Here is a 16,141-nt window from a genome sequence, read left to right on the forward strand (position 1 = left end):
CAGGACTACTATGGCCCAGGCACTGTTGAAAGATCCAGGTATGTATTAATTCATTTGACTCTTCCATCTTATCCTCATTTTATAGGCAGGGAATAAGAGACACAGGAAAATAAGTAATTCATGTCTCCACAGCCAGTGTTCTCAAGAGTTGGACTTAAATTGCCTTCAGTTACCATGTCTTCATTAATAGGTATTGAGTATCCACTCTTTGCTAATTACTATGTCACTTTCAATTAATTTAACTATCACAATGATCTTGTCTTATGAAGGAACTGAGCTTCAGAGAGTTTAAGTGACCTGTCCAAGGTCACCCAACTAGCACAAGACTCAAACCAAAGTGTCTTGACCCCAGATTCAATACTTTTTCCTACCACTCCCTGATTCCTCTTCAAATAGTTAATATTCACACAGCACTTTGCAGCTTACAAAAATTGTGATCACACTTATGCCTTCACTGCAACTTAAAGGAGCTGAGATTTTATTCACTAGGCAAAGGAGAACCTTTCTCTGTTTTTGAGGGGAGGGAAAATGTGAAAGGTGAGCACAGCACTCTGCTAGATGGGTTTGCTGGGGCACATATGCAAGCACAGGGTTAGGAGGCTCCCACCTCTCAGGACCCCCTACATTCACCTCTGAACCTGTGAGTCCCTCCCTCCAAACTCATTTGCCAGTCGGAAGAAGCCCTGCTTTAAATAATGCGCCTGGAGGGAACTCGCAGAAGAGCAGAGATAATAAAAGTATTTCTTATGTCACTTCTCCCTGCATTTAACTTTGGAAGAGTATTTTTGTTAACTGGGAAGAGCACACCAAGGAACCATTATCACTGATACAAGAAGAAAACGGATGGTAGATTTCCTCAGCCACGTCCTGTCAGTGTCAACAATTTAACTAAACATATAATAGTCATAACCTCATCAGTGTTAAATTTTCTAGGTTTCTGGCACATATCTCTTCATCTCCCTCATTAAGTTTATAGAGTGTTCTCTGGTACATTTGCTCAGTATGAAGATTTCAGTTTCAACTGGCACATATTGGAGTCAAACGGGAATGATTTTTTTCTGCCTTAAGTAGTTAGCAGAATATGAGAGCATATGAAATGGACCAATGCCCACAGCCAGGTATTTGGCCAGTAATTGCAGATGGGTTTGACCCCATCCATCACAATCCCACCCTGCTCACTAGAGATGGGTCCAACACAGAGAGACTAACCAAAGCTCAAAATATGAATAGTTACTCTGATTTTAATACCTCCCTTGATTCACACCTTGCATCACTATTGTCTACTTAGGGACTCACCTCATTCACAACTGGAGTCCCAAGGTCCTCATTATTATGCCCACTTTAGGATGGTTGCTCCAAACAAACTCCGTAAACCCAAATCTATCCTGATCCTTTGCACTTAACCTAAAATGGACAATCTAGTATTCTGTGCTCAGCTATGTCAGATGAAAATGATTGTTAAAAAAAATTTTTTTCAGGCAACTACTTAAGTGACAGCAATATGTGAACTGTGAACTTCCAGACGTTCAAGCTGGTTTTAGAAAAGGCAGAGGAAACAGAGATCAAATTGCCAACATCTGCTGGATCATCAGAAAAGCAAGAGAGTTCCAGAAAAACATCTATTTCTGCTTTATTGACTATGCCAAAGCCTTTGACTGTGTGGATCACAATAAACTGTGGAAAATTCTGAAAGAGATGGGAATACCAGACCACCTGACCTGCCTCTTGAGAAATCTATATGCAGGTCAGGAAGCAACAGCTAGAACTGGACATGGAAAAACAGACTGGTTCCAAAGAGGAAAAGGAGTACGTCAAGGCTGTATATTGTCACCCTGCTGATTTAACTTATATGCAGAGTACATCATGAGAAACACTGGGCTGGAAGAAGCACAAGCTGGAATCACGATTGCCAGGAGAAATATCAATCTCCTCAGATATGCAGATGACACCACCCTTATGGCAGAAAGTGAAGAGGAGCTAAAAAGCCTCTTGATGAAAGTGAAAGAGGAGAGTGAAGTCAGCTTAAAGCTCAACATTCAGAAAATGAAGATCATGGCATCTGGTCCCATCACTTCATGGCAAATACATGGGGAAACAGTGGAAACAGTGTCAGACTTTATTTTGGGGGGCTCCAAAATCACTGCAGATGGTGACTGCAGCCATGAAATTAAAAGACACTTACTCCTTGGAAGCAAAGTTATGACCAACCTAGATAGCATATTTAAAGCAGAGATATTACTTTGCCAACAAAGGTCCGTCTAGTCAAGGCTATGGTTTTTCCTGTGGTCATGTATGGATGTGAGAGTTGAACTGTGAAGAAAGCTGAGTGCCGAAGAATTGATGCTTTTAAACTGTGGTGCTGGAGAAGACTCTTGAGAGTCCCTTGGACTGCAAGGAGATCCAACCAGTCCATTCTAAAGGAGATCAGCCCTGGGTGTTCTTTGGAAGGACTGATGCTAAAGCTGAAACTCCAATACTTTGGCCACCTCATGCAAAGAGTTGACTCACTGGAAAAGACTCTAACGCTGGGAGGGATTGGGGGCAGGAGGAGAAGGGAACGACAGAGGATGAGATGGCTGGATGGCATCACCAACTCAACAGACATGAGTTTGGGTGAACTCCGGGAATTGGTGATGAACCAGGAGGCCTGGCCTGCTGAAATTCTTGGGGTCCAAAGAATCGGACACTACTGAGCGACTAAACTGAACTGAACTTAATTGACAGTAAGCTTGATATGACTTCTTTCCCAGGGGCTCCTGTATTTTAAAAAGAAGTACACAGAATTAGGTATATTTTAAACTATAGAATAAGTTCAGCTGTGGAGAGAAGTTTCTGAACAGCTTCAGGGTAGGACTTATTCCAGCATCCATCAAACGTCTTTGAGAAACAGCTAACCCTATCAATATACGCAGACCTCAGTTTCCTCTTGTCATTTAGGAATATAATTACTGCATCATTGTGGGGAATGATCAAGTTGGTTCATAACTATCATAAACCTCTCAGAAAGCAATACAGTACTCTACACAAGTGAGAGGTTTCTGAAGGCTTTGGTACTTTGTCCTTCGTATAAGTAACACACTTGACCTCACTCCATGGAGTCAAAAGAGACTGGAAACCACCTGGGTAATGAATCTATCTTTCAGCTAGACAGGAGTATAACTTGTACCTACACTACTTCCTGGGTTCAAATCCAGATTAGCCTATCTCTCGTTTCTCAACTACCCACAAAAATAGAGTCCCTGTTTCTTGGGTGCCACCTTTAACACTGGCAGCAGGCACCTTCTGGAACCTGCTCACAAGAGTTGCCATACCCACAATGATGAACCAAGGCAGTTTGCGGACCAACTCAAGGGCAACAAGATGCTCTTGGTCCTGAGATAAATAACTGAACCAAGGATATGACCCGTGAAGAAAGATCACATTTGCTACTGTCTTGCTTTGAATTAGAGCTCCATTCCCAACCATAACAAACCTTTGTATTTTTATCCAAAATGGATCCTCACAGACCTACAACTGCTGCTGTCTTTTAACCAAGACATCAGTAGTTGTTGTAGTTTAGTTGCTCAGTTGTGTGCAACTCTCTGTGACCCCATGGACTGAAGCACGCCAGGCTTCCCTGTCCTTCACCACTTCCCAAAGCTTGCTCAAACTCATGTCCATTGAGTCAGCGATGCCATCCAACCGTCTGATCCTTTGTTGGACATCAGTGCACAGTCTAACCTTTCCTTCACTACTTTTCATTCCCAGGTTCCTTAGTGCATTAGAAGTCTATCTGTTTATCTACGAAAGTAGTAAGTTCTAGGTTTGGGGGGACCTGAAATTATAGGAGAATGATCTCAAAATTCCGGATCAAAGTGTCACAGGAGGATCTGAAGAATATCCTGGGACATTCTCTTTGTTTACAAGACAAGGAGTTGAGGCCTGAGCTTAAAGTCACATGCTGGAGTTGCAAGGCAGATATGAAATGCAGACTCGGGTCTAATGCATATGTATCTGCTCTACCATAGGGCATCCTTCCCCTCTGCTGCCCATGCCATCAGCACTAATGGAACCACCTGCCCTATCACTGTTCCCTAGGAGTTAATGAAGGTCTTACATCCGCACTAACTTTTGAAACGTCTACTTTCCCTTCCATGGGTCTTCTCGTATTTCCTCCTCAGCTTCCTGGTCAGCGCTGGGAACTAATGGACCTGTCCTCTACACTTCTGCAATGACCAATGGAATGAGTGAGTACCTGACTGCACAAGTCCTTATCACCAGCACTGCTGTGGTCTGTTAGCTGAGATGCCAATGTTTTCTCATAAAACACGACCACCATGACTCTAGGGGAATGAGGATGTGGAGCACAACTTCTACAGCTAGCCAGCTCCATAGGTCATTTGCTGCATGTTCTGTGGCCCATGGCTTGCCTGATGGCTCAGACCGTCAAGAATCTGCCTGCAATGCAGGAGACCCAGGTTCAATCCCTGGGTTTGGAAGATTCCCTGGAGAAGGAAATGGCAACCCACTCTAGTATTCTTGCCTGGAGAATTCCATGGACAGAGAAGCCTAGCAGGCCACAGTCCGTGGGATCGCGAAGAGTTGGACACGACTAAGCAAGTAATACTCTGTGGCCCACGGTCACACGAGCCAGTGTGCAGGAACTGAAAAGGCAAAATGAGACCGCAGCCTGGGGGTGGGAGGAATGCTGCCCCTAGCCAACCATCTCTGCCGCGGGAGGTTGATGACAGATGCAGAACACACAACTCTGGCCGGATGCCAAACATCTGGACTCAAAATCAAGCAACCATGTAATTCCAATCAAAGAAAATCTAATCAACAAATATTTCCAGTGCCTACTATGTGCATCTAGACAGCTGTGGTTAAAATGAAAGACATTTAAGTCCTACTCAAGCCCCAAATTCCACTGTTCTCTCTTCCAGATGCCTGATACTGTATTAATCAAACATTCATGTTTTGAATCAAGCACCTTTTGGTATATGTTGACGTGCAGGCAAAACCAAGAGTTTGGAATTATTTCTCATCCCCTTTGCTGGTACCCTTGTCAAGCTCCTTAGATGGAGGCTGAGAAGAATTTACCCCAAACCCCCTACCATTTTAGCACTTCTATGCTTTGCTGCCTACTGGTCCATCAGAATGCAGCCGGGCTGGGGGGTCCATGCTGCCTCCCACTTTTCCAGGGAGATATTCAGGTGAGAACACCACCAGAGGCAATATCTTTCTGAAATCAGTGTTCAGTTGCCTCTAGGCTCACACACACACTCAATGCCATGAGGGAACCCTGTGCATAATTTGGCATCTGTAGTGCTCTAAGAACAAAGGATATAATATCCCTTTATTTCTGGACATCCTAAAGTGACAATGACATCTTGGTTGACAATTATGATTCCATATTCTTTTGTAAATCAAGTTATTTCCGAAAGAACTTAAAAGAGGTGAATGAACATTCAGTTGCTTTCTATCTGGCATTTCTCCCATGAGGACTGCCAGAGCTTTTACTGATAATCCCACCAAGCACTGTGGTCATGAAATGAACCAAGTCTAGGGATTTGCTTCCAGCTTGCTTTAGGCCTTTCACTGTTCTCACTCTTCACTAAGAAGAAACGGCTACTGAGGGAAAGGTGGGAGCACCTCTCCATATGTGATAGTGGTCTCTGATTTGTCAAAGTCCCCTAGCTGTTGTCAGGCAGGCTCTGCACACACTTCAAATAGCAGCATGATTGTGCTCGTCTTTCCTATTTCCACAATGGCCTCTAAGTTTCTCAAAGTCAACTGAGGTCTCACACCTCAGGACACCTAGCCAAGGATGTGCACGAGAACCATGGTATGATGCTTACAGACAGGGAAATAGCAGACCACTAAGGCCAGACTTACTTGTAACCTTCCTACAGGAGATAGAGGTGGGAGACTCTGGAAACGTGGGTCTCCACACCCTAGGTGTTGTGGCTACCTCCTCAGAAGTGTGAAATAGAGGACCCTCTGGTCATTTACATTTTACACCTCTGCTGCCCACTACAGAGGGTGGTTTCTGCAGCCAGTCTGCTCAGGGAGCCACTGGGCTTCCTCACTGTCCATGCTCAGCTAGCCAAGGGAAAGAACATTAAGGGTGCTTTCCTCACAGGCCTGAGCAACATAGAAGAAAGTTTAAAAGTTCCATATCTGTGGGGCAATGCTGTTCTAGACAGTGCTTTGGATGATTTCAAATAAGCCATCCTGCTGAGTAGATGTACCTACGGCCAGGGGGTGGTGAGTAGAGCCTATAACAGATTTTGATCCTGCTGCCTTGCTCCCTTGGTTTATAGAAAGCCTGCAGTACTTTCTCATCCTTAAACTCACGACCTAGATCAGGTTTTGAATGGTCTATCCCCTATACTCTGAGTCCCACTCTGATGTCCCTAACTCTACAAAACCCCTTTGGTTCTATTCAAGAAGAAAGTTCGCAAGACAGCTTCCTCAAGAACAAAAATTGCAGCTCAAAAGTCTCAGCTCCTTTTATCCTCTCAACCCCACCGCCAGCACCGTGATGACCTCACAGGTGAGAAAGAGGCTGTAAGAGGTGGAGAGGGCATCCACACCTCCCTGTCTCCTTCTACCTCCTGCCAATACTCTGTACTCTCAACCTTGTTCTGTCTTTCTCACTGGACTCCATTTCACTAGCTCTCCACTAACTTCTTTGTTACCAACTTGATGCATGTGCCCAGAAGAGAGGGACAGAAATTCCAAAGTCACCACTTATCCCCTCCCAATGCCAACCCCCTTATGGAATTCTGTGACCCAAAGATGACCCTAGCCTACATACTGGATTTTTTTTTTTTTTAACACTGTAAAAGAACTATTTCTGCAAAGAATTTTGAAGTTGTCATTTTCATTTTAAAAATAAGATGATAAAACACACACACACAAGCCATTATTTGTAAAATGACTGCAGATGATGAAGAGGAATGCATATCAATACATACACATGTATACAGATGAGTGAGTGAGCACATGTGTATATATGTATCTACTTGGGGGCCAGAAGGAGCCTCTCAGATGAAGAGAGTGACTGAATATTATGGAAAATGACAGGAATCAAGAGTGTTTTCAAATTTCTTCTAGTTTTTCCTTCCACCAGTCCCTCCAAATTAAAAAAGAAAAAAGTTTTTGTGGGAATTCCATTTAAATTTGATATCTAAATGAGCTTCAAAGCAGTCACATGCATGGCAGAAATGCAGGGGTTACAAAGCAGGGTCTCACTGTGGTATGAGAATGATTGCTAGCTAGAAAGGGAGATTTTCTAGTTCTCCTCTGGTATTGCTTAGCTAAATAAACTCTGACACCTCTGCACCTCGATGCTTGATATCTTAGATTCTTTCCAGAGCTTACTCGTGTTCCGTGGTTATATTATTTAAAAATTATGTGGATATTTGGAATAATGATTACCATGTCTATGACGACCACCACTGCCACCACCATTGGCATCCTGACTTCTCTTCTTTCTAGACCAATCTGCAATTGCCTAGTTATACCTGTACCTTAAGTGAACAAATAATAGATTTCCTCATTTTGCAAGGAAGACTACAGACAGAATTTTCAGTGACTCTACGGAGGAGCCTGGTGGGCTGCAGTCCATGGGGTCGCTAAGAGTCAGACACGACTGAGCGACTTCACTTTCACTTTTCACTTTCATGCATTGGAGAAGGAAATGGCAACCTACTCCAGTGTTCTTGCCTGGAGAATCCCAGGGACGGGGGAGCCTGGTGGGCTGCAGTCTATGGGGTCGCACAGAGTCGGACACGACTGAAGCGACTTGGCAGCAGCAGCAGCAGCAGCAGCAGCTACCACTATATCTGGGTAGTGCCAAGTTCAGACTTCATGAGAGCCAAAGAGCCCAAGGCAACACTATCTCAACACTATCTCAATAATGGAAGACCCTCCTAATTGGCTTTCCAATGCAGCTGTCAAAGGGAGTAATGGAAATGCCAAGAAAATTTGATCTTCAGAGAGCTTGGACTCTGCTTAGGATCATGAGCTTGGGCCAGGTTCAGACTTTTCAAATGCTACTCCAAATACTCCCTAACCCAGGAATTTGGGGCTACTCAAATGCTAACTCAGTGTTCCTTCCTGTCACAATCAGCATTCATGCAATTCTTTACACTGTAAACAGCTTATGAAGTTGGATTGTGTCATTCCTCCACTACACAAAAGAATTAGACTCCTCAACCCAAAGATATCTTGGGTAAGTTCATCTTCTTCTATTTTTTTAAAATATAGTATGCTTCAAGAATTTGCACATCATCCTTGGCCAAAAGCCATGATTATCTTTTCTGTGTCATTCCAATTTTACTATATGTATTGTTGAAGCAAGCATGGGAAGGTCTTTCTGAGAGATGGAATGGTAAGTGGTAAAAATCACCGGTTTTGGAATCACACAGGCCAGCATAACTTTAAAAATCTCGGTTAAGAGAAGGTAGCATCTGAGAATTACCTGTGTGTGTTCTGTGTAGGGATTATTCATCCCTTACCTCATCAGTTACAGTTGTTGGCACAAAGCGTGCACTCAATAAATATTTATTGAACTAAATTATCTGTCCTCATATTGAACAAATTTACTTTCACTTAAAGTGGGCTCCACAATCTCTTGGCAACCTGATTCTATGTTCCCTGCAGTTTCTTTAAGGATGAATTCTGGGTTCGGGATATTGAGGTCTTTGTCCCACCTCATCCATAAAGTCTTCCCTGACAACTCTAGCCTACCTACTCTCCTTTTTCTGACTGCCTGTTGTACTTATTCCAGGTTCTAGTCACTTTGGCACACATGTGATATCTTATCTTGCCATGGAAAATGCGTTTCATAAACACATCATCCTTCCCAGGAGCCTATAAGTTCCTCAAGGGCAAAGGCCATATTTGGTATTTATTTTGTACGTCCCATGGCACACAATGCAATATAGAGCCCATAGCAGACTCTGAAAAAGGACCATTAATTTGAGATGAATTTTAAGGACAGTTCTCCACTGCTAGTGAAGACTTTCTTTCAGAGAAGTACTGAAAGGCAGGATTGGCTATATTCATAGTTCATTTCACCAAGCTAAGCCCATAAGTCTCTACAGTTGATGTGCTAGTTAGGAAACAAAGAATCAAAAAGCAGCTGCTTACTTTCAACAAGGAAGAGATCATATTTCAGCTGTGGATTGCAGGATTTCGTGTGTCAGTCACTCTTGACTCTTGGCCAAACCCTTTGGTGTTATCAGGAACAAAAAGCAACCCAGAGATATGTCAAATATCAATTTCCAATTACTTTCTTGAAACACATTTCTGCCACTTGGGAAAACTCCCAAGGGATCTGTAGCCCCTTATCAGCTTAGATTGGGTTTGTCTTTCAGTCAAACAGGTAACACTCAGCAATGCCCTGTTTAGCCTCGATATTACAGTGTCCTCCTCTGACACTCAGGTTCTCTTGCGAAGTCTTCAATATTGGCTTACTCTGTCATTGGAGACCTGGCCCCAGTATGGAAGGCCTGATATTATACCCTGAACCGAATGTGTCGGGGCAGAATGGGGATAATGCCAATTGCTATGGCAAGCCATTGTCACTAAGGTTTCCCAAGACTTAATTTGCGTTGAGATGTTGAATGCAGGAACAAAGCCTCATGCAGGGCTTGTATGTCTTCAGCTCGAGCCAAGCAGGGAACAAGAGAGTCTCTAAGTCTTCATTTTGATACTCAAAACACAGAACAACATTTCTACCCTCTCTGTCACAGAAGACAGGCCACAGACTAATTGAAAAAATCTTTGGTACTAGGGATGTTAAAACTGAGGATCTGCACAAAACCAGAAATCACATGTCCCCTTTATTACAAAGTAATGGAACAGAATTTGGAAAAACCAGGAAACATTTCTGGGTCCATAAATCAGCCCAGTTGGAGGGAAACGCAAATGGCCAGCACCTGGAATGAGCCTTGGTCTGGAGCGGGAGAGCAGCCTAAAGCCCTGAGCTGCGGGGCCAAGGCTCCAGACTGTGCACTGTGATTAATGACTTGAGTGAAAGGTCTCAGTTGAAGCTGAACAATTAACTTGTTCTCTCCACATCTCAGATCTCTCCACAGCATAACTATGTCTTCCCTGATTGTTCCTATTTACCAAAACGCAAGCCAGTCTGGGAAGCTTCGAACATGTCATCATCAGACTGTTTCTGACAATCGGAGAGCCCTGGTGTTTGTCAGGACTACTTTCGTCAAATCATCTGTTTCGACTCTGCATGCAAGCCTCAACCTTTCAGTTCCTTTTCAAGTTTAAGAACCATCCAAATGAGGCAATGGCATTGGCCTCGATCCGTAAAAAAAAAAAAGGAAAAAAAAGTCCGGAGCTCAGAGGTTTGCAAATGGACAGCATATGGCCTGGCTTGTTTCTGGTCACTCCTCAAAAAGTTCTTAGGGAATTGAATGTCCATGAGATTAATGGTTCCCTCCTGTCTTGCCTTTATCCTCTGGAATAGGTTTCTCTAATCTCTTTCAGATCCTCTAAAGCATTTACATTAAACCAATCACTCCTCCCGAATCTACAACAGAGATTCTGATAAGACCTGTTAGAACCAAGGAAGTCTCCAAACCTCTCCCTGTTTCTCCTGGAAGTAAATCTGTAGATGGGAAAGAAAAGCAGGTAACCCCAAAATCTGATTCTGAATGTGTTAATACAAGTACCTAAGAGGGGTACCCCCATAGAATCCAGTTTCCTCATTTGATCTTCCAAATGCGCCCCCCATTAGGTAGGACTGCAATAGTACTCAGCGTGTTGCCTAACAACATCCACCCCATGGACCTGCCACGGGGCTGACCCCACTTCCCCTTTAGCCAATCCCATTTCCCTCAGTGAAGGCACCCTGTCTCCAGAAGACATCAAAAACAATAACACTAATAACAGAAGTGTCATCAGCCACAATAATAGCATACATGTATAGAGTGCTTACCATGGGCCAGAAACTCTTTAAAATAGTCTATTTATACCAGCTCACACTGTTCTCACAACAACCTTACTAATGTAGGTATTATTATTATATCTATATTACAGAGAGGGAGATACAGATTATCTTGCCCAAGGTCACAAAGCCATTAAGTGGTAAAGTGAGGATTCAGACACGGGTCTCATTCTTAAAACTATCCTATGGTGCAACTACATTCTCTAGAGCTGTGGTCCGCAGGTACCACTGTAGATGAGGTTAGCAAAGCAATCCTTCTAGAATGACATTCCTGAGCAGTCAGGCCTGGTGAATCCTGTTTCTGCTACTCAGTGAGTAACCTCCAAAGAGTTCTGAGTCTCTGAGCCGTTGTTGGTCTCATCTGTGAAACGGGCATGATACAAAGAGCTGCCGTGTAGGGTTTCAGTGAGGTTGGTGAGATAACGCTATACAGGACCTAGCACTGTACCTAAACATGGCAGCTAAATAAAATGGAAGCTACAGAAATGCTTATCACTAATCAGATCAGCTCATACTGACTAAAGCAGCTGGAGAAGATGAGACAGAAATAAGCACAGCTTGGAATGTGAATATGAAATGCAGGTCAAAGTGGTAACCCCAAAGAGACTAGGAAACTAACAAGTACTGATGAGGAATATCTACCTTCTTGGCCTGACTCAATTTATGTAGCCTCTGGCTTGGCTTATTCCCATGAATGAAAAAATTCTAATTTTAAAATACATACAACATTAAGAAGGAATGAACACATGTCCAGACTGGGATAATTAGAATATTCTCCCTGAAATCCCTAGTCCAGAGGAAGAGTAAGGCCTCCTGCATGGCCCGTGTGGCTGCCCCAGAGTCAAGCTTGGAGCTCCATCCTTCATTGCACATTTCCTACATGTTCTTGCCGACCCCTGACACATCACATTCTTTGCATCAATAAGGACTGGTGCCAGAACACACTAAATTGCCTTTGACTACATTTAACTGATCTAGTATTTTTTTATGATTCTTTCTTGTTGCACCATTTTTCACTTTTGACTTTACAATTCTCTGCTGACTTTAAATAAAGCTTTTGCCAGACTACCCAAGGTGGTTTTTAATAGAGATTTAGGGGCTAGGTTGTGTTGTGGTTTGGATTCAGATTCTCCTGCAGCAATAAGGGGAAATTAACTAGGTGGTTTCAACTCAAGTGCCCATTTATACTCAGAATGGACAGAGAGCTTATCTTCTTCCAAGCCTTGTAATCATGACACTACAAAGTGATATTCAAGAAAGAAAAAAAATTAGGTAGCAATAGCTTCCACACCACAAAACCACTGCACAGTGCCCCTGTAAACCCAGATGGCTGGAATTATATACAGGCAGCCCGGGATCACTTGCTGAGTGACAGGGAGGAATCTGACCACACTGCGTCCTCTGCCAAAGATGATGCTTGTTCTCCTTAAGATGGGGAACTCAAATGACCCTACAGGAGTTACACGAGCTTGCCTCCTGTCACTGCTCCCTCCTCTGTGCTATCCCTGGGCCCCGCTGCCTTCTGCCTAGAGGAAACACTGGGAGCCAGCAGGGCCTTCAGTCACTAAAAAGGCGACATGACCGGCAAAGACCCCCAGTCGGATATGAAGTCAGTCCCCCAAACTCACATTTGTTTTTCAGAGAAGAATTACCTTGAGTTAATTACCTCTTGAAAATATAAAATTGATAAGTCAGTAAGAGTTTGCTTTTGTCTCATTAGTCATTATTATCCAATGCCTGCTGCATTACAAATGAAGAGGAAAAAAACATATGTTAAGTATTGAGAACAACAGCTTTAAAAATATCTGTGTACTCCTCATCAAGTTTAGAGATCCCAATACATCTCTTGGGTTGTTTTTGTCTTTGCCTCTACCTGCCACTGATGGTAAATGCAACTGAATTTGGGTTTTTAATTCCAGTAGTTTTCTTCATAGCTTTGCCACTTCTATAAGGACTCTTAAAATAATGTTTTAATTTGCATTTTTGAACTTTATGACAGTACACCGTATCATTCAGTGAGTTTTTTTTCTCCCAATTTTGTGCATTCATCCATGCTGAATGTTACTCGACTTTACTTAATGAACCATTCGGGCTGTTTCCAGTTTTATTGTCTGGTTTTTTTGTGTTTTGTTTTCCTACTACAGAAAATGCTATGCATATAGGTCACATTGATTTGAACGTGTACTGTAACTTTTCCTAGGTTAGAACTTGGGGAGTAGAATTGTTGGATCTTAAGAGTTTGCATATATTCAAATTCACCAGATAATAACAAATTGTTTTGCAAAGTAGATACACTGACTCACACTCCCACAAAAATAACTTGAGTTTCTGTTGCTCTACAACTTTACAGCAGTTGGTATTACCAGGCTGTTTACATTTTGCTGAGCCAGTGAATACAACATGTATCTTATAGTTTTAATTTACATTTCCAAATTTCATTTTTTCTAATTATTAAGCAATTTTTGGATAGTTTGAAAATTCTTTGTTCAACATAGCCATGAAATGCAGTGTTTGTAAAGGATAGCTGAGATGCTATGGCTACAGAGAAAGACACTGTGTACCTAGATATAGAGGAGTCAATACCTCTCTGTCTATATCTGCCATTCACACTTAAAGCTACAGTCCATGGGCTAAATCCGTCCTGTCACTTACTTTAGAAAACACAGTTTTACTGGGACACAGCCACGCTTGTTCCCTTACATATTGCCTACAAATACTTTCATTCTACAATGGCAGACAAAGCTGAGTAGTTACAGCAAAGACCATCCGGCCTCCAAAGCCTAAAACACTTACTACAGCAAAAGTTTGCCAACCCACAATGTCGAGCATCTCTATTTGCAGGCACAGACACCATCGACACCAGATACATTCCCTTGAATCTGTTCCTCCCAAATGCCCTTCCTCAGAAATGGCTTCATCTTCCGCAAAAGTACTCAGGCCAAAAACCTGGGAGTCATCTCACACTCTTCCCTCTCACTCACCACTTAGGAATAGCTAGTGGATTCCACTCACGTGCTCAACTTTCTCAACACCATTTCTGTGAAGACCTCTTCCCTACATCCACTGCCAGTCCTTTGCTCAAGCCTTACAATGACTCAGGCCACCCTCCACCTCATGACCAAGCCCTTTGTGTGCCTCAGTTTCACAGCACTTGTATACTTCATTGCATTTTGTCTGCTGTCTCCACCTAAATGATAAGTTTCTTAAAAAAAAAAAAAAGGTACCCTTGTCATTTCTGCACACAGTTCAGTGCAAATCCTTCATAATAACTGAATCTCCTACAGGCTTCCTAGTCCTCAGAAACCACTGGGGGCCTGACAAGAGAAAGTACTTGTGACTGCCATAACCCTAGTCAGCAGGGTTTGGAAACAGTCCCTGCTCTCTTAAATCTCCTGGCTGAGAGGACCTGTGAAAAGAGACTCCTTGTCGGTATCATTTAACGTAGGGGTCCTCCAATTGCTGTGTACTGATGAGTCATCAGAGCTCATTAATAATAACAGAAGCCAGAGCGTCATCCCAGGCTCACTGAATCAGAATCCCTGAAACATGTTCAAACATCTTTACCTTATGGACATTGCCTAGGAGGTTCTTACATAGGCTTGAGAGGAACATATCTATAAGGAGGGCTTCCTGAAAACACTCCCTTAGTTCTACCCCATCCTACCACATTGTATGTAAAGGATAGCAACAGTATATAGGATTCCTCCCCAAACCCTTTTGTTTGTGTATTGCAGCTTCCCTAAGCTTCTCCACTCCTCCACGCTCCTCCACTAGCTCAGAAGAAGCCTGATTTGAGGGGATAATTAATTGTATCCTTTTCGCAGGACTGAATTCTGGTTTTCATTGAATGGGCTGCATTCCTGGTTAATGATAAGGTCCACTCCCTACATGGAGCGTTTTTACGGCTCAACACACCTAAAGTCAAGACTCTCTTGTTATATCCTGGTACCACTCCCTTTCACATACCATCCCTTCTGGGACCTGCCTGCAGGAAGAGGCATGCAAACATTTGTACCGTGTATATAAGAATGCTTATTTTAATTTTTACTGCACTCTTCATTTTCAACATATTACAGATCATTTAATATGTAAAAACAAATGTTAATAGGAGGGTTAGACTAATGACAATACCAATAACATGCTGTTAGTATTTATTAGAGGTTTTTCTTATTAGGCTGAATTTTTTCCTAAATTGCATATGACCCATTATCATTATGCTTGGTGGATAATATAACAAAACAAAATTACCAGTCCATTTTACTCAAGGAGAAAGTCTAAGGTTCCTTGGGTTTTATAACACCAAGCATAGCACAAATTTAAGGAATTTTTCCAGTGCTGCACTTGGTGATTTTTAGGAGTCTATTTCCCCCAGAGGCATGTAAGTACTAAAATTGCATTGGATTGCGTTTTGCTCTCAGCGGGTGAGAAAGTGCATAGTCAATGGGTTATTTGCCATTCTTTATTTCCATTTTATGCAGTCACACAGAGGTATCTCTCAGGTGGTTGTTGAAGTTTACTAGACACTCAGGAGCCATCTCCTGCTTTGTCTAAATGGCATTTATAATCTATAACGAAAGGGGTCATCTGCGAAGCCGTTGGTGCAGTACACTTACACTCTGCTTGTATAGGTCAGGTTACAGAGATCAGATCCTTCGCTATGAGAGTTCAACAGAGGGAAAATTGCATCACATATCTAAACAATATTTATAGAATGACAAACAGCAAAACGAGGTCTAACACAAGTGATGAAAATGACAGAACATAGTATACATGAAATCAGTATAGAGGGGATAAAGACCTTCAGAATACACAGGTTCATAGGAACAAAGGGGCTACAAAAAAATCACCCCAGCGAATGTGTTGAACCTTTATCTGTATTAAAAGCACTACATTCTGTAAATGCAGTATTGCTCTGCTTTCTTTCAACTGGATATCTCCAATTAGCCATCATTTTCATGCTTCACTACTACTCTGATAATTGATGCTCATCACAGGATGTCTGAAATACTGAAAAAGTCAGAAGTGCTTTCTTGAACCATCAAGACACAGATTAAAATGCATTCAGTGTGGTTATTCTGTAAAGTGTATTTTATTGGGGGGAAGCATGGAACGGAAGAAAGAACATAGGCTTCGGGGGCAGACCTGGTTTAGATTTCATGAAGGACACTTATTAACACTGGGACC

The 16,141-nt window shown here is 42.5% G+C and overlaps 1 protein-coding gene and 1 non-coding gene across 3 annotated transcripts in view; both read right to left on the reverse strand.

The window, feature by feature from the left end:
• Positions 1 to 16,141, reverse strand: part of LRMDA (leucine rich melanocyte differentiation associated) — a 1,204,472-nt gene that overhangs the window by 231,372 nt on the left and 956,959 nt on the right. The window lies entirely within an intron of this gene.
• LOC138088065 (U6 spliceosomal RNA) lies at positions 8,244 to 8,348 on the reverse strand. The gene has a single exon (XR_011145655.1). It is a non-coding gene; the product is annotated as a U6 spliceosomal RNA (small nuclear RNA).

This window comes from Capricornis sumatraensis, chromosome 10, assembly GCF_032405125.1.
Source record: "Capricornis sumatraensis isolate serow.1 chromosome 10, serow.2, whole genome shotgun sequence".
Classification (NCBI taxonomy): Eukaryota; Metazoa; Chordata; class Mammalia; order Artiodactyla; family Bovidae; genus Capricornis; species Capricornis sumatraensis.